Source organism: Dipodomys ordii, unplaced genomic scaffold (assembly GCF_000151885.1).
Source record: "Dipodomys ordii isolate 6190 unplaced genomic scaffold, Dord_2.0 Scaffold109, whole genome shotgun sequence".
NCBI classification, from domain to species: domain Eukaryota; kingdom Metazoa; phylum Chordata; class Mammalia; order Rodentia; family Heteromyidae; genus Dipodomys; species Dipodomys ordii.
In genome coordinates, this window is record NW_012267325.1 from 439,834 (window position 1) to 462,994 (window position 23,161).

The 23,161-nt window shown below is 42.1% G+C and overlaps 1 protein-coding gene and 1 pseudogene across 2 annotated transcripts in view; one reads left to right on the top strand and one right to left on the bottom strand.

Annotated features, from left to right (window-relative positions):
- The window catches only part of Slco5a1 (solute carrier organic anion transporter family, member 5A1), a 119,711-nt gene that overhangs the window by 83,753 nt on the left and 12,797 nt on the right, over positions 1 to 23,161 (bottom strand). The window lies entirely within an intron of this gene.
- Positions 7,185 to 8,004, top strand: LOC105994791 (annotated as a pseudogene).

Below are 23,161 nucleotides of genomic sequence, written 5' to 3' on the forward strand. Positions count from 1 at the left end.
TAAAGGAAGATGCAAGCCATGAAAAACTTCTATCACCAGTATGGCTAAAATTAAAAAGATATGAATTCAAATGTTTTTTTTCTTTCATGCGATTGTTTCTAACACATTTATAAGATGATTTCTTTGTTGCTTTGTATGTCCCTCCCCCACAGTATAACCCCTGCTTTCACTGTATTTGATGTCGGTATAATTTGTGGAGGGGAAAGGGAAAAACAAATCGTCTAAATAGGGATACAGGTAGACCCATTGCAACAATGAGATGTACAAGTTGTTATGTCACAAATGAACTTTACAACTTTGGTGCGGGGGAATGGGGGGGGGGGTGAAGGAAGCAGGGAGGATTGGGTGGGGGGGCGGGGAAGGATGGGAAGAAACAAAGGAGGAGGCTACAATGCTTGATAAGAAATGTACTCATTATCTTGCCCATGTAATTGTAACCTCTCTGTACAGTATTTTCACAATAACAAAATAAAATATTAAAATATAAAAATTAAATTAAAAAGACCACCTATATTAATAATGGAAGAAATGAAGCAACTAGACCTCTCCTGCATCATTGGTGGGGAATGTAAAATGGTGCAGCCATGCCGGAGAATGGTCTGGTGGCTTCTTAAAACTCACATATACATTTAACCCCAACAAATACCAAAATCAAACCATTAAAAATATAAACACTAGTGGTACTTTTCTAGTAGAAAGATACAGAGAATGTATAGTCAGTCCTGGAGCTTGAACTCAGGGCCTGAGCACTGAACCACAGCTCCACTTCTGGTTTGGGATAGTTAACTGGAGATGAGAGTCTCATGGATTTTCCTGCCTGAACTGGCTTTCAACTGCAATCCTCAGATTTCAGCATCCTGAGTAGCAAAGATTACAGGCATGAGCCATCAGTGCCCAGCTCCATTTTTCTTTTACTGTTTTTTTAAACCATGGAAGTTTCACTGTGATATTTACAGGTATTTCCATTGTGATATTTCATAGTTGTGCACAGTGTGCTTTGAACAAGTTTACTCCATTATATTATTATATTTCTTTAAACCCTCTTTCTCCTTCCCCTCATTTTCAAATGGTGTTTGATAGGTGCCAGGATACTATCTTCATAGAAAGGGACAGACACACACACACACACACACACACACACACACGAAAGTCAGAGAAACAGAAAAAGATGGTGATAGAGGTTCATCACAGTCTTTTCTCCTTTTCTCCTGTTAATCTCTTCTCTAGTTAGTCTTCCATTTCTTATTAGGGTTTTTTTAATTCGGGAGGGAAATTGTGTGTGTACCAGTCCTGGGGCTTGAATTCAGGACCTGGGCACTGTCTCTGAGCTTCTTTTTGCTCAAAGCTAGTGCTCTACAACTTGGACCATAGGTCCACTTTTAGCTTTTTCTGAGCAGTTAATTGAAGGTAAGAGTCTCACAGACTTTCCTGCTAGAACTGGCTTCAAACCTTGTTCCTCAGACCTCAGCTTCCTCAACATTATAGGCACGAGCCACCAACACTCTGTAGTACTTTTTTTTTTGGGGGGGGGTCCGGTCGTGGGGCCTGAACTCTGGGCTTGGGCGCTGATCCTCAACTCTTCAACTCAAGGCTAGTGCTGTACCACCTGAGCCACAGCGCCACTTCCGGCTTTTTTCTTTTTGCTTATGTGGTGCTGAGGAATCGAACCCAGGGCCTCAGGCATTCAAGGAAAGCACTCTACCACTGAGCCACCTTCCCAGCCCCACTCTGTAGTACTTTTTTAACACTTTTGCCTCTCTGAACTTTAATACTATTAGAGGCCTGCAGGGGAAGTTCAAAAGTAGATTTAAAAGCAAGTAAACAACCTAAACAATTTCAAATTATTTCAGCAGATAAGCTGAAGACAGGTCAACTCTTAGATCTCCTTTGACCAAAATTACATGGTGACCATCATCATCCCATTAAGGCAACATGGCCTCTTTTACTTTGTGATCATGCCCTAATTTTGAAATGTGTGTTTACTCTGACTACTACAGCAAGGAGAACTTAATTTCAAAAAACAAAACCCCTTGGCAAGGGTCAAGGTGTTAACAGTAAGTTGCACGGTAATTTTCAGAGGGTAGAACTAAGACATGGAGATCTTTGCAAATCTCATTACTTGTGCTAGCCATGATCGCTAGCAGCAGCCAGGGTGCATGTCTGTCTTGCCACTGAGTGAACATTAACCCTAGCTATTTGAACTCATTCTCATCCAAACTGTGCCAACCCAGCTTAAAAACTGCTGGCCCAAATTACAGCTCATGGGATTTTTATCAACATATGACTTGGAGAGTCACAAACATTCTAAGACCAAAATAATATAGTAATAATACCTTCTATCTCCGGTGAATAATTCTTTCTAACAACCTTGGTATAAACTAATTACCTACATAATTATCACTTTTAATGTTCATTTAGGCCTGACAATGAATCAGAATACTGTAACAATATAATGTGTGAGCAGTTTATTCTTTAATTAAGATGCTTTTTGACTGTGCATCTTAATTGCGGAACAAGGGACGCAAGCCAACTAAATTCAGTGTCTTGGTATAATCTAAAATTATCATCTCACAAACATGAATGTCTTGGCTACAGCAAGTGTCTTAGGTTGAGTTTCCCCAGAAGCAGATTCTAGAACCAGGATTTGAACACAAGTAGTTTGATCTGATTCCAGAATATTTGCCTTTTGTGTTTAGGAATACCATACACCATTTCAACTTATTCAAATGCTACCTGTCTCAGAAATATTCCCCAAATAATATTTATTTACTGGCACACACATAATCCACTCTTCTAGAACTCTGTGTGCATGTTTGTCCCCCAAGAAAAACAGTTTATTTCTCAATCAGTAGAAAGCATCCTATGACACATAAGCTGGCATAAACTGGCACTTCTTGGTCAAGGAGCCTTGTCCACTGTAAAACAGTACAGTCACCCTCAGCCAGTAAACAGCACACAATATCTATAGATCGTTGGGTTTGCTCTTGTTCATTTATTTTGTGTTCTGAAAGCAATGTAGACCCAGACTATTCAAAAACCAAGTGGTAAGTAATAGTGCTAGATATGTGGCCAAATAAATAACCTAGAAAGGAAATCAGCATGGAATTTGGATAGTAATAAGCTTGTGTTTTGTTTTATTGGTACTGTGGCTTAAACTCAGAGAGTTGTGCTTACTCAGCAGGTACTACCTGATCCATGCTTTCAGTACTCTTTGCTTTAGTTAATTTTCAGGTAAGGTCCTGCTACCCCACCCCACCCCCAATTCTCCTATGCCTGCCTCCTATTTATGGCCCTCATATAGCTGGGGTTATAGCACAAGCCACTACGACCAGCTTATTGATTTACAAGGGGTCATGCTAGCTTTTGCCTCAAAAAAACCATGCTAGCTGGTTGCCTCAGACTGTAATTCTTAGTGAAATCTACCTTCTTAGTAGCTTTTAAGTGTGAACCACTCATTGTACCAGGCCCAAGTGTCTCTCTCTTGAAGTGTTATAAAGGAATGGGTGGAGAACATTGAGGTCAAGGACCAGCAGGCCCACAAGACTGGCAGGAAGCCCTGTGACATTCTAGATCTCATCATGCCCACAGTCCTGGAAGACTGAGGAACAAGTACATGCATAGGAGCTGGGAAGAGCTATGGCCAGGATCAGGGCCTGGTTTCAGGTACTAGACAAACAGAGCTATTCACAAGACTGCCTTTATGCATAAGGTGTTCCCTTACCATGTCACCTACATCAAATAAAAATAAGCCAAGGCATGTTACAGGCTCTCGCCCGTAATCCTAGCAACTCAGAAGGCTGAGATTGCCAGCCCCAGCAGACATATCATGAGCAAATAAGCCAGAAGAGGAGCTATGGCTCAAGTGGTAGAGTGCCAGACTTGAATGAAAAGGCCTGGGTTCAAGCCCCAGTACTAAAACACACACACACGCACACGCACACGCACACGCGCACACACACACACACACACACACACACACACAGAGTGAGACAAGACTTTTTTCATCTACTCCCTTTACACACCCCAAGGGTTTTGGTTCACATCCCCCACTCTCTTGTTGTTCCCCATTACTGTGGATAATTCAATTTCCTGCCTTGACATTTATATGCTTTTCTGCCATCCTAACTAATCCATTCTTTATTCACAATCTTTTTTTTTTTTTTTTGGTTGGTCATGGAGCTTGAACTCTAGGCTTGGGCACTGTCCTTCAGCTCTTCAGCTCAAGGCAACCGCTCTACCACTTGAGCCACAGCGCTACTTCTGGTTTTCTAGTGGTTTATTGGAGATAAGAGTCTCATGGACTTTCTTGCCCGGGCTGGCTTTGAACAGCAATCCTCAGATCTCAGCCTACTGAAGAGCCAGGATTATAGGCGTAAGCCACTGGCGCCTGGCACTATCTTTTCTTATGAGCACCTCTGCCCTTCTATAGCCTAATTTTACTAATCCTTAAAGATCTTGCTTAAATCTACACTTGTGTGAAATGTTCATGATTTTTTTTCTTGGCAAATGATAATAGCTCTGATCTTCCCATTTGGCCTTAATCACACAGACTTCTGTGCTCTGGTATAGAAATGGCACCAACCTGTGTCTCTTAAGACAGGTTGTACCTGTCTTCTTTCCGTAAGTGTATTGTAGTATTTTTGAGGTTGCTTGCATTTCCTAACACCTTAAGAGCTCTTCATGAGAAAGATAGATTGGGTGAGAGACAAGGTATTTGTAATTTTTTTTATAAAAATAAGTGCTAGACTAACAAGATTTCCTTTTTAAAAAATGTAAAGACAGAATTTTGATGGAACTACTTTCCTTGTTGACTTTAATTTTTGACTTTACTATTTATAATGCTGTTTACCCTGACACCTGAGTGTCTCTTACTGGCCACTTAATTATTCTCCAAAGCAAGCCTTCTGGAGTCACTTAGTGGAGAAGGTTATTAAATTGTTGTATATTGAATTTTTTAATCAAATAAAAGAAACCGTATATAGATTCCCAGCGCTAAGCTAATGCCTCTGTTGTTAATGAACTGGATGTTGTCCTACTGGGTGATGAGGTCCCTGGGGAAAATTGTGTGTTTTCCAACATCCCCACGATCCCAGTTCTCACCTGGGTCTCACCTGGCACATAGTGGGTACTTTCCATTTGGCAGGAGATAACAGAGAGCTTCACTAAAGGCTCAGAAGGGAGGAAATACTACGTCATTTTAAATGTATCATGATTTACATGTGTCTTTCTTTCTTTCTCTTTTTCCTTCCTCCTTCCTCCTCTTTTTGCTTCTTTCTGCTAGTACTGGGGTTTGAACTCGTGGGCTTGAGCTCTTTCTTAACTTTTTCACTTGAGGCTGGTGCTCTACCACTTGAGCCACACCTCTAGTTCTGACCATTTTGCTAGTTAACTGAAGATAAGAATCTCTTCAATTTGTCTGAATCTGAAAAACCTCAGATCTCAGCCTCCTGAGTAGCTAGGATTACAGATGTGAGCCACCAGCTCTCAGCTAATGTTTTGCTTTAAAATGGACAAGCACAACCATGAATGATTGTAAAGTAATTATGTGCTATTTACCAACAAGTATCTTTCCTCTCCTGACTAAGCTCATGCATGTAATGGATGTGCAGGACCTATCCATGTTATGGTGACTGCTGCCATTCTGGTTTGCAGAGCTCATGTGTTTCCTTTTCTCTGTGCTGTGGAGTGCTGGTGCTAAGCTGACTATATCATGTATGTTGTCCTCAATTTGCGCTCCACTGAAATTTATCTAAGAACCCCCAAGACTGGCCCTTCCCAGGTGGCAGGAGATGATTGGACCTCAGATAGTGAGCAAAAACATTATACAAAGTAGCATCTAAAACTCTGGTATCACTGTGTAAGCATTAAAAGAGGACCACAGCTTCAGTGCCTCACACCTATCATCCTCGCTACTCAGGAGGCTGAGATCAGTTTGTATCCAAGGCCAACCCTGGGGAAAAGTTTGTGATACCCCTTTTCAACTAACAAAAATCTGGGTGTGGCGGTGCACTCCCCACACCCCAGCTACAGAAACACAAATAGGAGGACAGCAGTTCTGGGCATGAAAGCAAAATTGCTGGTGACATAGTTCAAGCTGTAGGGTGCTGCTTAGGAAGTATGGTCCTCAGTTCAGGCAGGGAGGGAGGGAGGGAGGGAGGGAGGGAGGGAGGGAGGAAGGGAGGGAGGGAGGAGGGAGGGAGGAAGGGAGGGAGGAAAGGAGGGAGGGAGGGAGGGACGAAAGGAGGAGGGAGGAAGGAAATGAGGAGGGAGGGAGGACAGGAGGAAACCCTCTGGCAGTCCAGATGTCAATGGGAAACATTTAAACTAGATTGGACAGTGGTTTGGTTGATCAGTTGTGTGAAAGTTTCAGGAGAAAGAATTTGTAAGGCTTGGTAAGTGATGAGACCAGAGATCCATTGGCCTCAACAAGCAGCTAAGGCAAACATTTATTATCAAAACTCATAAATGAAATAACAAAATCAAGATGAAAAACTGGTTTAAGAACAAGTGGAAAATCAAGAAAAGCTGGTCAAAATTGTGACCCAAAAGCAGCAGTGATAGAATTAATATGGAGAGTAGCATATACTCATCTAGAAAAAGACCACTAGCATTTGGGGAGTTTTTGTTCATTTTGGGTATTTTTTCTTTTCCTTTGCTTCCTTTGATTTTTGTTTTTTGTGTGTGTGTGTGTGTTTGTTTGTTTCTTAAAGCAGGGTTTTAGCCAGGAGTCATTGGCTTAGGCCTGTAATCCTAACTACTCAGGAGGCTGAGATCTGAGAATCATGGTTTAAAAGCAGCCCAGGCACCCCCCCAAAAAAAAAACCAGTCCAGGCAGGAAACTCCACTCAAAAAAGCTGGAAGTGGAGTTGTGGCTCAATTGATGAAGCACCTACCTTGAGAAAAAGAAGCTTAAGGACAGTATCTAGGCCCAGAGTTCAAGCCCAGGACCCACCAAAAAAAGGGGGGGTCTCCCTATGATGCCCAAGCTGATCTAAAACTCCTCACTTCTAAATAAGTTTGTTTCTAATTATAAAGTGATTTAAGTGTAGTGCAAACAAATCTAGCACCAAAACCAAAAAAAAACAACCACTCGGAATTCTCCTACCCAGAGATAACCACTCCTAAGTGTGCCATCCTTTTTAGCATTTCTTCTGTCAAGAATAACCACAAGAAATTTCCCATCTTGCAAGATGGCGAATGAAAAGGCTGAGAAGCAGGACACTAAGGAGAAGAAACCTGAAGCAAGAAGGCTTATGCCGATGGCAAGGTGAAGAAAGCTACCCCTAAGGCTACAAAGCCCAAGAAAGGGAGGCCCCACTGCAGCCAAAGCCGGTCCTGGTCCGAGGAGTTGGCAGATACCCCCGGTCTGCGATGCGCTCCAGAAAAGCCATGTATACTGAGGAAGTACTCGGCTGCTAAGTCCAAGGTTGAAAAGACAAACAAAGAGAAGAGTCTCGCGACTGTCACAAAACCAGTTGGTGGTAACAAGAAAGGAAGTACCCGGGTGGTTAAGCTTCGGGAAATGCCCAGATACTACCAGGGAGGATGTGCCTGGCAGCTGCTGAGCCATGGCAAGAAGCCCTTCAGAGAGCACGGGCGAAGGCTGCGGCCCAGCATCGCTCCAGGGACCGTCCTCCTCACCCCCTGCGCCCCGCAGAGGCAAGGGAGTGGTTGTCCCTCCATCGTGTTCCCTGCGCAGAACACACCAGAAGTTTGTTATTGCCACCTCCACAGAAATCGACATCAGCAAGGTGAAAATCCCCAAACACCTCACCAACGATTACTTCAAGAAGCAGCAGCTGCAGAAGCCCAGACACCAGGAGGAGGAGATCTTGGACACACGGAAAAGAGAAATACGAGGTTACAGACCAGCGCAAGGCTGATCAGAAAGCTGTGGACTCACAAATTCTACCCCATATCAAAGCTATTCCTCAGCTCCAAGGCTACATGAGATCTCTTTTTGCTCTAACAGATGGAATTTATCCTCACAAAATAGTGTTCTAAGCTTACTGAGAGCCTAATTAAATCATTTATAAGTTTTTTTTTAAAAAAAAGAACAAACACAAGAGCTGAGTACCAGTGCTTATAAGATTACAACCTGCAATCCTAGTTATTGATTCGGCTTAAATCTGAAGATCACTGATTGAAGCCAGTCCAGGCAGGGAAGTTTGTGATACTCTTACCTCCAGTTAACCAGTAAAAAATCAGAAGTGGAATTGTGGCTCAAAGGTAAAGCACAGTCTTGTGCAAAAAGAGACAGGGCCCAGGTCCTGAGTTCAAGCTCCCATACCATCACAACACACACACACACACACACACATACACACACACACGTGCATGTGCAGATACACACAAGAGATGGAAAGGTAAAGTGAGAGAAGAGCTAAAATTACTCCCCTTGACATATAGTAACAGAATTATTCTTTGCAACAATGTGATGAGATGGGCAATACAAATTATTACCATAAAGAAACTGGAGCTCAGAAGAGCTCAAGAAACCTGTCCCCAAATAACAGCTAGTAAATGACAGAGAAAGGCTCTGAACCCAAGCAAGCCAGCCCCAACCTCATGGTCTTAACCATCATGAACATTCCTTTTATATGATGTACTTCTATAACATATACCAAAGTAGAAAGGTAGTAACAGAACCTGTACACATACATTTTTTCTTCAACAAAATCTTCAAAATATGTAGCTTCACAGAAACAAAAAATTCTTAGGAGCTCAAAACCAATGGCTCAGATTACACCTATATCCTAGCTATTCAGGAAGCTGAGATCTGATGATTGCAGTTCAAAACTAGCCAGGCAAGAAAGTCCGTATAATATCTCCAATTATTAAGCACACAAAAAAAGCTGGAAGTGGAGCTGTGGCTCAAGGGGTAGAGCACTAACATTGAGCAAAAAAGCTCAGGGAAAGTGTCCAGCTGCTAAATTCAAGCCCCAGGGCCAACACACACACACACACACACACACACACACACACACACACACACACACACACCCTCAGTAAAAGTCCATAAAAGGGGCACCATCTGGTATCTCCTCATTAAAATAATTGTTTATCAAATCACTGCTCTCCCTTCTGTCTTGTAGGGACTGAATTTCTCAGTTTGTTAAGTCCAGTAATTAGGACTGACTAGCTAGTGCTGCAGTACAAGTAGCCTGAGATATCTCAGGACTTAAAACCACAAAGGTGTGTTCCTTCCTACCAAACCTAAAGCCTCATACAAACTAGGCATGTACTCTGCCATTGAAGCTCCCGACTACCCCCCCCGTCCCCCCCCACCTTCTTCCCTATGACTTCCAACTCCAGAACACACATTGATTGTCTCAGAAAGCTGCTGAGGGCATGGCAGAACAGCTCATATCATGCCAGTCAGAAAGCAGAGAGAAGGAGAGTGCCTGCATTTATGGGCCTTCTCTTCTCTCCCTCTTCTCTCTCTTATTCTATCTAGGTTCCCAGCTTTTGTGATGGCGCCATCCATATTCAGATCAGGTGTTCCCCATTTAATCTCTCCTGGAAATCCCTCACAGAAACACCCAGAGATGCAGTTTACTAATCTCTTAGCTGCTTCTTCTCTTCTTTCTTCTTCTGTGCCTGTCTTGGGGCTTGAACTCAGGGCCTGGGCACTGTCCCTAAGATTTTGTACTCAATGGTAGTGTTCTACCACTTGAGCCACAGCTCTAAAAGGCTTTTTTGCTGCTTAATTAGAAATGAGAGTCTAACAGACTTTCCTTCTATGGTTGGCTTCAAATTGTGATCCTCAGATCTCTGCCTCCTGAGTAGCTAGTATTATAGGCAGGAGCCACCCTATGCTTGGTCCTCCTAGGTGCTTCTTAATCCAATCAAGCTGGCAGTGAAGATTAACTATCACTAAGGGAGATCCTCTAATCACCTCTGCTGTCACTTTACTAGTATAAAACTCACATCCTGAGTCCCTGGAGTCCTCAAGTCCAAATCACACCTTGACTAAGATTCTATTATCATCAACATCCCTTTAAGGCACAAATTCAAATATAGATAACTTACATTTTTAAAGCTGTAACACAAATGAACATTTCAGTCCTCCTTTATATGCGGCAAATGCTGCCAGAAAAATATTAGTCCAAAGTAACTCTAGCTAGCAAAAAAACAAAGTGTTCATTATTATTATTTCCTCAATAGTTATTGACAAAAATACCAGAAAATGATATATGTCACTATTTTGAGATTTACTGCTTGTATTCAAATCAACTATGAATTTCATGAAAATGGAAAAGGATGTTAAAATATTTTGCTACAAAATACATTACCATTACTTTATACATTCCTTCATTTCTTTACCAACATTTGATGATTTCAAGTTCTACATTCTCTGGCAGATTTTATTTTAATTACTTGTCTGCAAGAAGCTTTCATTTGCAAGCAACAAAATAAATCCACATAGTGGTATCTGATGAATATATTTACATGCATCTTCAACTGTTTTTCCTCTAGCTTAACTAACACAAAATCTGCCATCCAAAAAAAACTGACAAAATCAGTTGTCATTCATCCAGAGTGAGAAGAAAACCCTTAAAGAGCTCATGGTACCACCCCTTTATCTGAGTTCAGGCAACATGCCCCAGATCCACACTGACAAAAATGTCAGAGCAGGCTGAGCACTGGTAGCTCATGCCTGTAATCCTAGGTACTCTAGAGGCTGAGATCTGAAGACTGTGGTTCAAAGCCAGCCCAGGCAGGAAAGTTCACAAGCTTCTAATCAATCTCCAATTAACTACCAAAAGCTAGAAGTGGAGCTGTGGCTCAAGTGATAGAACACTAGTCCTGAGTAAAAAAAGCTCATGGACCGTACCTAAGCTATGAGTTCAAGTCCCAGCAGAGACTCAAACTTCATCTGCCTTATCCAAACCCAGAATACTTTCTACCACCCAACTTGCCTTAAGGCTTGTTACTATAGGCTAGTCACTTGGTTCCCCTGGTCTTGTTTCTTTAGATAGAAAGTAAGAGGGTTCAACAAAGATAAGGAAGTAAGGATTGATTGGAATTCATGTAAGGACTGATTGCATTCATGCATGGAAATGTTACAATGAAAGTCTCCCTTTTATAACTAATGTATGCTAAGAAAGAAAGAGATATGGGGGAAGGATTGGGGAAGGGAGGGAGGAACACATCCATAGATCAAGACTTCCCAAGTGGGTTTCAAGAAACACTATTCTCTGAAATGGCGGGACAATTAAAAGATTCATGGTCACATAAAATTAAGAAAAGTCTCTCTGCCTTTTTCTAGCTCTCTCTCACTCTCTCAGTTCTTTTCTGCTCTCTCTCTCTCTGCTCTCTTGCTCTTTTCTAGCTCTCTCTGCTAACTAGCTCTCTGTTCTATTCTAGGTCTCTCTCTCTGTTCTTACCTCTCTCTCTGCTCTTTTCTAGCTCTTTCCTCTCTTCCCAGCTCTCTCTCATTCCCAGGCCTTTCCCACCCATGTGGAGTGCCAACTTGCCTGGTCCCAGCAGGTCTACTGAATAAACCTACTCCTTACCTGAATACCACGTGTGTGCTGGTGCTGTTCTTACTCGGCTACCTCTTTTTAAAAACCTAACATAAATGATGCTGTGACTCGGATAAAGGCTTAAAGTCAGGATAGCTGAGATTTCTCCGGTTTTTTTCCTCTTTTTTCTTTTTTTGTTCTTCCCTTTTTGCTCTGAGGAATACCCACAGTTCTGACGGCCTTTTGTGAACCAGTCTGTCTGCAGCGGAATCAACGCATCGATACCATTGCTGCCTTCACGTCCACGTCCACACCACTTCTCTACTCTGCCCCTCAACGCCCATGAGACTTCTCCTGACTTCATCTAAGGATTCAACGCCACCAAGGGACAGCTGCTGCCCACTGCCTTCTCTGGGAGGGGACCAAATTCCAGCCTTTTACCCCTATTGTCGACGCCCCTTGTCAGCAGGAAGTAGCCAGAGAGAATCCTCGCCCTATTTCATGATTATTAAAAGGCTGGAATGGGGCTGGGAAGGTGGCTCAGTGGTAAAGCACTTGCCTTGCATGCATGAGGCCCTGGGTTCGATTCCCCAGCACCACATAAGCAAAAAGAAAAAAGCCGGAAGTGGCACTGTGGCTCAAGTGGTAGAGCGCTAGCCTTGAGCTGAAGAGCTGAGGGACAGCGCCCAGGCCCAGAGTTCAGGCCCCACAACCGGACCGCCCCCCCCCAAAAAAAAAGAATAAAAGGCTGGAATGTAAGGTCCGCTCCTGGATGGCCAGCAGACTCCACCCTCCTCGCAGCAAAGTCTCCACCCAGTACCTGCGTTACCTAGGCAATTGGGACACCTGGAAGAGGTCACATCTGCATCCGCTGAGGTCACATCTGAATTTGATGTGGCCACACCTTTCCCCGCCCATACCCTAGATAAGGGCTAGCCCAGGCCCAGACGCCCTCTCTGCCTTTTTCTAGCTCTCTCTCGCTCTCTCTCGCTCTCAGTTCTTTTCTGCTCTCTCTCTCTGCTCTCTTGTTCTTTTCTAGCTCTCTCTGCTAACTAGCTCTCTCTGTTCTATTCTAGGTTTCTCTTTCTGTTCTTACCTCTCTCTGCTCTTTTCTAGCTCTTTCCTTTCTTCCCAGCTCTCTCTCATTCCCAGGCCTTTCCCAGCCACGTGGAGTGCCAACTTGCCTGGTCCTAGCAGGTCTACTGAATAAACCTACCTCTTACCTGAAAAAAAAAAATTAAGAAAAGTAAGTATCTGACTCTTTCCCTGGAGGTTAATGAGTATTTGCACAGGTGCTATTGTTTCAATGTAGCTTGTTCTCCAAGGCTGGTGTTGGGAGCAGGACACTCAGTGTGGCAATGTTGACAAGTGCTCTGACTGACCTTTACAAAGTGAACTTAGCTGTATATGGTGGCTGCCTGCCATCCCAGCACTCAGGAAGCTGAGGCAGAAAGAGCATGAGTTCCAGGCAGCCTGGGCTGCATAATGAGACTCTGAGACAGACTCTCGGATTGCTGGGTCACTGGGCGCTCCCATGGGAAGGATTGTCACAACTCTGCAGACCCCAATCTCAGTCTGGCTTTCTTTCTTACCATAGTGTGACCTTTCTCATACATGTTCCCACCCATGCCATGTACCTCAGTGATACAGCCAAGGGGACCCTTGAGAGCTAGAGAGACACTGTTTAGACTTTCAGCCTCCACAGTTACCTAAACAAACTTCTTTACAAGTTGGTCTTGGACATGTTGAAATAGCAATGGAAAACACAATCCAGGTGCATCTCTAGTTTCAATAAAAGCATAGGAATGTTTGCATGTATGCCTCAAACGGTTCCTCTGCTCTCTATGACTACTCTCCTTCCTCCCATCTCTCTAATTCCAGGAAGACTAAGCTTCTTCCTGCTGAGTTTAAACATATCCATTACCCTCCTGACCCTACCACTGCTCCTCTGCTCTAATTGCTCTTTCCTGCCTTCCCTACAAAGTGTTCTACTCTTGTATTCTTTTTCTTCACAACCTTCATCCCTACTGAGTACCACACAATGTATTGTCTGTCTCTTCCTCTGAAATAGAAGCTGCTAAAGGCAAAAAAAAAAAAACACCCTCTGGCTTGCTCTAAAATGCAACCTAAGCCAGCAGGAGTGCACTAAACAGTTGGTGAACAAATGAAGCCTGTGAAATCAGTTTCCTGTAGAACACTCATAGAGAGCTGTAACTACGCTATGGCACCAGGGTCATTTGGACACTTGGTAGAAATGGAACTTCTCAAGCTCCATCCTGCTCCTACTGACCTGACCCACCAGGGTGAACCCAGCAATCTGGATTCTCTGGATGAGTCTGATGATCACTTGTGTTCTAGAATTACTGATCTAGATCAGTACAAAAAGTAACCAGTACAAAAAAATTCTAAAATTGTATTATTCATGAGCAATTCTCTTATGGAACCCTACGCATTTGACAAGGGAATGTATTCGTTTCTCAAGTTTTCTTAGAGTTTTAAGATTATCATATGTGGCAACATACTTCTTTTCCTTCTAATAGAAATAAAGCTCTAATTAACACACAATGTCCCACTGAGAATTAATCAGCTTAACAGTTACCTCAACACACTTGAGGGCCATTTTACCATCTGCTATACCTAAGAAGAATCAGTTACCCTGGAACAATTAAAGCTGGCTAATAAAGGTTACAGGCCTCGAAATAAAAAGGAAAGAACATTCACACACACAAGCGTGCCCCCACATATGCATGTGTATACAATTTTCTCATCATGAATTATGAGTATGTATAATCACTTGATTATTACATGGAAAATCCAATTTATTTTAATAGTGAGAAATACCCTGGAGGAAACTGTATAAGCACACATTTTTATCTATTTTCACTTGTTTGCTTAGAAGAAACAATAAGAAATTGTTAAATCAAAGTCTTATTGGAAGATGCCAAATAAAATACACTGTACAAGTCACAATGACTTCTAGGGCCCTCGATGACCAGACCCAAGCACATGGTCATGCTCACCAGGAAGATGCTCCATTCTTTTTCAGGTCCAAGACCAGGACTCAGACCTGGCACTTTCACTCATTGGCTAGCATTCTATCAACTGAGCCATACCTCTAACTCCTATTCTGTTCTTTTCCTACTTCCTTCTTCCCCTATCCCCATCACAACCTTCTCTTCCTTTCTGGTCTGGTCCACTCCTGCACCTTAGTCAAGATGGACATCGAGGGGCAGGACTACCACCCCCAGAACTCAAGGCTGTCTCCCTCTTGAGACTTTGATGGCAGCTAATGACAGACTGGCCACCAGCCATAGGAACAGTACCAGACTGCATGACTGTCCTCCTACCTGTGTGCAATCCAGGTGCATCTCTAGTTTCAATATAAGAAGAGTGGGACCTAGCTATTTCACCATCCTCCCCTACCACTGCTTCAGAGCCTACCATCTTGCATCGTGGGCTTCTCTCTTGTATTCAGTGATACTCAAAGACTAGTTGAAAGATAATCTTTACAGTCCTCAAGGAAATCCACCAGCCAGGCAGGTCCAGCCTACCCCTGCTCCATCACATACCGAGGCAAAGAGGGTAAGCACAACAAAGTAGACAGAGGGAATCTATACATGTAAGAATCTTGCATTCAGAGAAGGGGGAGGGTTAGGAGAGACTCAGTGTCCTTTTAGCAGCAAGCAACAGGTCATAGTTCAGGTGAGTGTCACTTATGTCTGACCAAGTGGTCCTCTAGAACTATACATTACAATTCCCAGCAAAGGATACAAAATACAGTTAGGCCTGAAAGCAGGATATTTCTGTTAGACTAAAGATGTTCACCTCAAAAATTACCCAAGTTATGGGCTTCTGTTTTCTGAGCTTATCTCCTGATGTCTGCTTAGTATTTGTGAATAGCCTTTTCAAGGCTCCACCTTTCAGTATGCCAAATAAACAAACAAAGGAAGAGAGTCATTTGCTCCATAGCTACTAGCATCTCAGAACAGAGACTGCCCTCTGCACCTCAGGGAGGAGTACAGTGACAAGTGGCCCTAGGCAGGTGAGCATGTCTTCCAGAGATATGCACTGAGGTCTTTACCCTAACTACAGGCCCTAAGTTAATGCCCTGACTTTCCCCCTGTGTTAAAGCAGAGAGATGGTGAGCCCTCGGGTACCAAGGCATTCTTAAAATACCTGTGTTCAGAAAGCAAGTGTTAGCATCTCACCATTTAATGACAATCACCATTCAGGTTGTGGCTAACCTTTGTAATGGTAATAATCATTGGGCATAAAAGGTGACCTCAAGATAGCTACTGAGGTATAGCTCCATCGTAGAACACTTGACTAGAAGGTACAAGATCCTGGGTTGGATCATTGGTACTGGGAACACACAGACACACACACTCACATATACAAACAAACACACACACACATACACACACACACATACACACAGTCTGAGACTATGAGGAATCACTACTCTGTATTTTTTCCTGATCCAGTAAGTGTGATGAATCACAAAAGTTTTCTGACCATGTGTGAGATGCCTCCAAGAAACCTTGTTAGGATGTCAGCCCATGTCTGCTGAACATTAGTTGACAACTTGTGTTGCTAAAGATTTATCTCAAGCCTTCTCTTCTCCCACCCTACCATCCTACACCTCCACCACAGCCACTGGGCTACTAGACTCTAGCAAGGAAACTTGCTTAAAATAGAGCTTGGAGCAAAAGAGGTTTGCTAAATCAAATGAACAAAAGAAACCTGTCACTAAGTAGATCCTAGTGGCTAGTCCATACCCTCAAATTTAGGCATATTTCCATGGAAGTCCCTGGAAGGAAGGGGTAAGAACAAGCAGCTGCTGATTCTGTGTCCCCAAGACTCAAATTGGACTTCAGCAAACCTTACAATCCCAAGAAAGGAGCTATTCTTGGTTTTGTATTTGAAAGCACTCACTGACATTGACTACCTTAAGGGCACATAAAATGTATTAAAATTATACTAAAGCAAGGCAAAAGACAAAACTACAATGAATTCTGGTATGGTGGATCTTCACATTAGCAATCATGGAATTCCAAACTTTATAAACATAAATGTACTTGGATTTCCAAACCAACCCACAATTATCAAGGTAACACACAAAGCTATGTGCAGAATACAAGCATGTGTACCTTCCCTGGTCCAAACAGTAGGCAAAAGTTTCCCCTATGTAATACGCATGCTGGAAAATAAGAAACAATTTCAGAGAAGTACTAGTGAGGCCCTGAATTCCCCATCAGAGTAGGTTCAGACACATAAGGCTGGTAAGGAGCTCTATCTGGCAGGTGAAACAAAAGCTAAAAAAAGACTCCATTGTTCGTTTAATGGGGAACTTCTCTGGCTAGGATTTCTACAGCATGATAAGTTCAAAAGCTGAGAGATCAATGGAGTCACCTGGGAAGCTGTTACAAAGTATAATTCTAGGATCTAACTGGGATTTTAGGACTATCCTTACTATGTTAGGCCAACTAAAAGTTGGCCCAGCAATCTGCATTGTGAAAGATGCTCCTCAGGTAATAGTATTGAAACACACAGATCACCCCCCGAGAGCCAGAATCCCAGCACTTGAAAGCCTGAGGCAGGAAGATCACAATTATGAAACCAGCCTGGGATACATAGTAATAGCAAGACCTTGTTTTGAGAGAGAGAGAGAGAGAGATTAAGCATAATGAAATATTTAAGAGATGGGGGAGAATAATGGAAAGGATGGCATTGATCAAAATGCACTATAACATAAATGGAGAATGGAGGGAAGAAGCGTGAGTAAATGCATTATCTTCCATGTATATTTGTAAAAATTAAATTCTATAACTGGAGGGTAGGGATGGGAGGAGGGAAACAGAGTAAAATGATAGAAGGGGTGACATTGATCAAGATGCATTGTACTCATAACCTGACTTATGAAACTGCAACCTCTTTGTGAAACTAAATAATTTTTAAGAGATGCATTGTACTCATGTTGAATTGAAACCCCTTTGTACTAACTTAAGACAATTTTTAATTTTTTTAAAAAAGAGATGTTTATTATCCATTATGGAGTGTATTTGTGTGTGTGTGTATATATATATATATATAAACACATATATCTTACATATTGTTATATTTATGTATTTTGTTATACTTTGTTAACACAGCCAAACATAATTTTCTAGTATCTGGAGAAATTTTACCTAATCCACAGGTTTAGATTATACAAGGCATAAGGGAAATTGGTGACAATTATCATGTTGACAATTTTTTTAAGAAATCAATATATATTTTAAATTATACTGCTACAAAAAAGTATGTCTAAAATTTTTATTTAAAATAAATGGTTAAAACTTTATCTAATGAAAATCCCCCAACAAAGAATAATACAAAAGAAACAATCATAACAAATTAGGTAATAAAATTGATAATAAACTATCTGGCTATTTTAGAAAATAAATATTTTTGATTGACTAAATTAGCAGCACAGTAACTGCAGAATGCATTTGGCCCCTGGCCTCCTAGGGTCTTCTCCAAAACACTAACTCAGATTGGCTCACAGTAGAACAGTCCAAGGCTTTAAATCAGTAGGAGGAAATTAAAGTGAAGTGTAATAATCAACCAATAATGTCCAAAGAGGAAGGGAAGGGCCCAGTGGGAGCCCATAGATTCTGAAGTAAGCTTGAATTGTCACATCGATGAAAGGAAAATAGCCCTCAAATTAAAGTCCCAGATGAGGCCAAATAAAAAGATAAAGAATAAAGCCATTTGTCGGTCAGCTTTTATGAACAGTGAGAAGAAACACCTGATACTAAAATATACACATATGAACAGATAGGCTCCTAAAAACTGCATAATAATTTTATTTATCATAGCTAAAGCAGTTCACAATAAACTATTTTATTTTAATATAAATTTGCTTTCCTAACTGAATTAATAATATATTCTAAGTTTTTTTGCTCACCTATCAGATTTTTTTAAACATGACAAACCTATGGGCTTGAGCCTGATAATCAAAAATCAATGATTAAAAGACATGCACAGTAATCCGCATGTACTTTTTAACCGAATAAATACAGTGACAATCTTTTTTAAGTATCCAAAAGCTTTTTTTTACCTAAATACAATTGTCAGTGAAAATGAATATAAGTATGTTGTTTGTCATATGGTTTTTTGTTATTGCATTTGTTTCTTTCTTTCTTTCTTTCCGAGACAGGTTCTCAGGGAAGCACGAGCTGCCTTTAAACTCCTGCCCTCTTGCCACAACCTCAGAGGAACTGGGATTACAGGCATGCACCATCACACCTGGCTCTTGAATGTAGTTGTTTTTAAGAAAAAAGATCAAGTAACCTATCACAATGTAGTCAAGTTTTCTGTATGAAAATACTGAAAATCATTTGAGCCCTTGGAAACACACTGCTTCCCCAGAGCTACCTACCAAGTAACCATTATAATTATTATATCATCATTATCAAACTAAGTTTATTTTTTGTCTTACAAATTTATTACTTTTATATAGTTACCCAAAGGGGTTTTAAGATGACATATCAATTTATATGTACAATGCATCTTTTTTTTTGTCAGTTGTGGGGCTTTAACTCTGGAATTGGGCACTGTCCCTTAGCCTCTTCAGCTCAAGGGCAACACTCTACCACTTCATCCACAGGACCACTTCCAGTTTTCTGGTGGTTAACTGGAAATAAGAGTCTCAGGGACTTCCCTGCCAGGGCTGGCTTTGAACCATGATCCTTAGATCTCAGCCTCCTGAATAGCTAGAATTACAGGCGTGAGCCACCGGAGCCGGGCTACAATGCATCTTGATCATGGTCATGACTTCCATCATTGTCCCCAATCTTTCCCAACCCTATCCATCTGCTCATTTCTTAGTTCCATTTTCACAGATAGACACATTGTTATTATGTTAACTTCCACATACTGAATTACAGCTACTGACCTAGATTGGAAGCACATTGGGGAGAATATGATTTTGTATTTATGATTTGGCTTTGCATTGAGGGCGGGTGAGGATGACACCTCTTCCTTGCTGTCTAGAGATCAGCAGCATTGGTTAAGTTGACAAGCTAAGACCAGAGCAGTACCATATGGGACATTGCTACAACACCTGACACACTCATATCATCCCATGACCACAAGTCTCCTTAACACTGGGCTCTGCCTAGCCCATGATTCACCAGCCACAGACTCAGGATAACCCCAACTGAGAATTACAGCTGTGGACACAGAAGACCTGTGAGTGGTTTACCTGTCTCAGTTCCATACCAGGGCACTGGATTCCAGTGTCCAAAACCCAGATGGGGGCTCCAAAAGCTTGACAAAGCAAGGCTTGGCAGTGGGCCTGGCCAAACCACAAGTCAAAGCAATGGAGACCAAAGCTCACCAACCTAGAAAAATCTCAACCCATGTCCAAGGAGACAATGGGCTGCAATCTATAGGGACCAGGCAAGGGAATGTAGTGTTATTAGGTAAAAACTGGTGAACAGTTTAGGACAGGAAATAGAGGCTGCGAAAACTATCTAGGACACTTGAAAGGTACTATTTGAGTTGGGCGTAACCTTAATTGTGGACAGGAAAGGGGCTGGCAGGCACCAAGCAGTTCCCATGGTAAGGAAGAAAGCTGTCAGAACAAACACAGAAGCTGACAGTGGTGACACATCCCAGCATGGCTCACAAGGACCATGGATGGGGATCCAAACTGCAATTCACATCTCACTTTCAACATTTTAAGCCACACCTTTTATAAAAGTAATGACATAGAAAAATCAACTGATTAGGTCTTCATTTCCATTTTGCCCATGCGAAGTCTGAAGGAAACACCATTAGGCAATAAGCTTATAAAAGGTAGACAGAAAAAGAGGAACGAGAAGCGTTAGTAATCACCTGTAAAATGTAATTTGACCCTATAAAACTAACAATTTGAGGATATCCAAAAATTCCTACTCTAGCTAAAGCAAGTGTGGGTCATATTTCTAGAAGACAGCATGAAATCACTCTGAAGATATTTTGTAGCCTTTTCTTGCCTTCATTTCATTTTCTGTGCCTTCATTTCTAATACATACAGATACTCATATGCACACATACCAACACAGTCTCTCATGCCTTGCATGAGAGCAGTGAACAAAGAGGGCACACTTTTGCTCCAGCACCTTGACTTTCTCCTCTATATAATCCACTCCACCATCTCATTTACAATAACCACACAAGCCCATGTATCAAGGGTGGACTATGCATGAAGTCACAAGCCCACTCCAGGATACACAAAGACTGATTAGACTCCTAATCAGAGACTTTTAAGGCTTGGACAGGATAGAAAACTATAAAAACAGCCCCTGAGCATAGGTGCTTAGGGCTATGCTCCTTAGCAATTAAACTTGATTATAGCCAACAGCTCCCATCATAATTATCAGAAGCCCATGGCAAGAGCATTTCATTAAGAAGCTATTTATAACTGGAAAGCTTTGTCTTCTTCCTTCCCATGATTATTCTTCACTTGTAGAGAAAATATCAGTAACCACCTCAGACACAAGGAGGACGGATTCTAGGCCTCACTGGATGTTAGAGCAGCAATTGCTTAAAAAAAAAAAGTGGCTTCCCAGCCAAGAATATCTAACAGAACAAAACCCACATGGCTGTGCCTTCTGGTTCAAGGTTAGTCTGACACACTGCAACCCTACAGGTACAGTCAACAAGGCACATTGGCCAGAGATTCTGAGGAAATCACCCTGTTCAGAAAATCCACCAGAAGAACTGGACTCTGCCAACAACAACCAAAGCCAACACCATCTTCTTCCTAAACAGGATTGTGGGAGGTGGAGGGGGGGTGTGATGTGTGTGTGTGTGTGTGTGTGCACGCACACACACACGCATGCCAGTCCTGGGGCTAGAACTCAGAGCTTGGACACTTCCTGAGCTTTTTTGAGCAAAGCTAGGATTCTAAAACTCAAGCCACAGCTCCACTTCCAGCTTTCTGATGGTTAAATGGAGATGATAGTCTCACAGACTTTCCTGCCCAGGCTGGCTTCAAAATATGATCCTCAGATCTCAGCGTTGTGAGAAGCCTGGATTATGAGTGTGAGCTACCAACACCTGGCTCTGAACATGATTACTTTTAAAGAACAACAGCCCACATTTTTGAGGGTTTAATCACATGTTGGGCCAATCCCTGTTTTAAGTGCATCACATGCCTTAACTCACAGTGGTTCTTGATGATCCTCACGTGCACAGAGGCACAGAAGAGCTGTGGAACTTGCCAGGACACTCACAGAGTGAGAATTCAAACCCAGGCATCAATCTCTGGCAACCACACTCTTAGCACAGGTTCAACAACCTTGAATATGTGATTATGTGGGATTTATAACACAGATGGTCCAGAAGAAGTGAGAGAGTAAAGTTCTAGGAACCTGAAACTGAGACATATCACATGACTTGCTGGAGTTCACACGCTGACAAAAATCTCAAATCATCAAGAATAAATAGCAAGTCAGGTGCTGGTGGCTCAGGCCTGTAATCCTAGTGAGTCAGGAGGCTGAAAGGATAATGATCAAAGGCAACCTGGACAGAAAACTCTAAAAGATTCCACTCTAAAATAAAAATAAAAGATTCTATTCTAATTAACCAGCTAAAAGCTAAGCTAGAGCTGAGCACCAGTGACTCACACCTGTAATCCTAGCTACTCAGGAGGCTGAAATCTTAGGATCATGGTTCAAATCTAGCCAGGGCAGGAAAGCCCATGAAGCTCTTATTTCCAATAAACCACCAGAAAACCAGAAGTGGCTCTGTGGCTTAAGTGGTAGAGTGCTCTCCTTGAACTGAAGAGCTGAGGGACAGTGCCCAGGCCCGGCCCAGAGTTCAAGCCCCATGGCTGACAAAAATAAAAAGCTGAGCTAGTCAGGGATGGTTCAAGTGATAGAATGCCAGACTAGTGAGCAAGCTGCACAAACACAAAGCCTAGTTCAAACCCTCGTATAACTGTCCCCCTTCCAAAAAAAGAATAAATGGTAATAGAGGGGGTGAATTTGGTCAAAGTACATTATATAAATGTATGGAAATATCACAATGAAATCACATTGTACAATTAATATATGCTAATAAAAAGAGAAAAATAAAGAATAATTGTTGCTTAATAAATAAATTAGATTGCAAGTTTCTTGAGGATTAGGAGCTCATCTCTGAGTTAATTATAGAAACTCAGAATAGAGGACTGGGAAGGTGGCTCAGTGGTACAGTGCTTGCATTGCATGCATGAGGCCCTGGGTTCGATTCCTCAGCACCACATAAGTAGAAAAAGCCAGAAGTGGCACTGTGGCTCAAGTAGTAGAGCATTATCCTTGAGCTGAAGAGCTGAAGGACAGCGCTTGGCCCAGAGAGTTCAGGCTCCATGACCAACAACAAAATAAAAAGAAACTCAGAATACAGTACAGTGACACCTTGTCCCGAGGTTCCAATCCCTAAACAATGTTTTCCAAAATCATAGATTAGATAAGAAGACAGCTTTTACAGAAAAGGAAACAAAAGTACTTAAAAACTTACTGGTTTAGGGGCTGGGAAGGTGGCTCAGTGGTAGAGCGCTTGCCTTCCAAGGCCCTGGGTTCGATTCCCAGCACCACCTAAGCAAAAAGAAAAAAAGCCGGAAGTGGTGCTGTGGCTCAAGTGGTAGAGCTCTAGCCTTGAGCTGAAGAACTGAGGGACAG